Genomic DNA, 1,233 nt, shown 5'->3' on the forward strand with positions numbered 1-1,233 from the left:
CCAAAAGAACAAAAACAAAAACAAAACTTTGCCCAGCGCCCACTTGCTGCACAGGCATACTACAGCATAAAGTAGGCAGAGGGTGCAGGTCTGCTATACTCAGATGGAGGAGACAGTTTCCCCTCTAAGCTGGGACCATGTTGGATCCTCTTCCTCAGTCTTCAGGTCAAAATGTGCTAATGTTTCCAGACAGTCACAGCCACTCTTCCTCAGATACTGAATAATAAAATGAGAGCTTTTGTGCATAATCCCAACCTTCTCTTTAGTAGGCTTGTGTTGTTGTTATTAAAGACCATCCCACGGAGAGCAGCTTAAAATAGAAAAGAATGTGGTCAGCTGAATCCAATTCAGCCTTCTTTAATACAAAAGTTGCCAGAGTGCTGCATGCCGGTGGCTCATACCTGTAATCCTAGCTACTCAGTAGACTGAGATTTAAGGATCAAAATTCAAATCCAACCAGTCAGGAAAGTCCATGAGACTCTTATCTCCAATGAACCTCCAAAAAAGCCAGAAGTAGGGCTGTGGTTCAAGTGGTAGAACACCAACCTTGAGTACAAAAAGCCTAGAGACAGTGACCAGGCCTTGAGTTCAAGCCCCAGGACTGGCATAAAAAATTAAATTAAAAAAATTGAAAAACACGTTGCCAAAGAACAAGAGGTATCTGACCTTCTGTCTCCACGTCCATCTCTCTTAAAGCTCTATATATCAATTGTTCTGGACCACAGGACTCTTCAAGTTCTCACATACTCTCACCTCCAGGCTTTATCTCTATCTTTCCCACCTTTCCCTGGCTTACTTAAGTTAGAATTCTCTTCCCTAAGAGACTTGCTTAGATCCCTCACCTCTCCAGGGCGGCTCCCATTATATGTATGTGCCAATGGCTGACATATATGTATATATGGTATAGATATGTATATGTGTGTGTATATATACATATATATTTATATAGTTTAAAACCTTTGTTGAAAAATGGTTTCTCATTTTAGCATATACTTCTTTTTTTTTGTCAGTTATGGGGCTTGAACTCAGGATGTGGGCATTGTCTTTGAGCTCTGTTGCTCAAGGCTAGTGTTCTACCACTTGAGCGACAGCTCCACTTCTGGTTTTTGAGTGGTTAATTGGAGATAAGAATCTCATGGGGACTTTCTGTCCAGGCTTTGAACTGGGATCCTTAGATCTCAGCCTCTTGAGTAAGCTAGGATTACAGGCATGAGCCACATATTTATTTTTTTT

Source organism: Dipodomys ordii, unplaced genomic scaffold (genome assembly GCF_000151885.1).
Source record: "Dipodomys ordii isolate 6190 unplaced genomic scaffold, Dord_2.0 Scaffold60, whole genome shotgun sequence".
Classification (NCBI taxonomy): Eukaryota; Metazoa; Chordata; class Mammalia; order Rodentia; family Heteromyidae; genus Dipodomys; species Dipodomys ordii.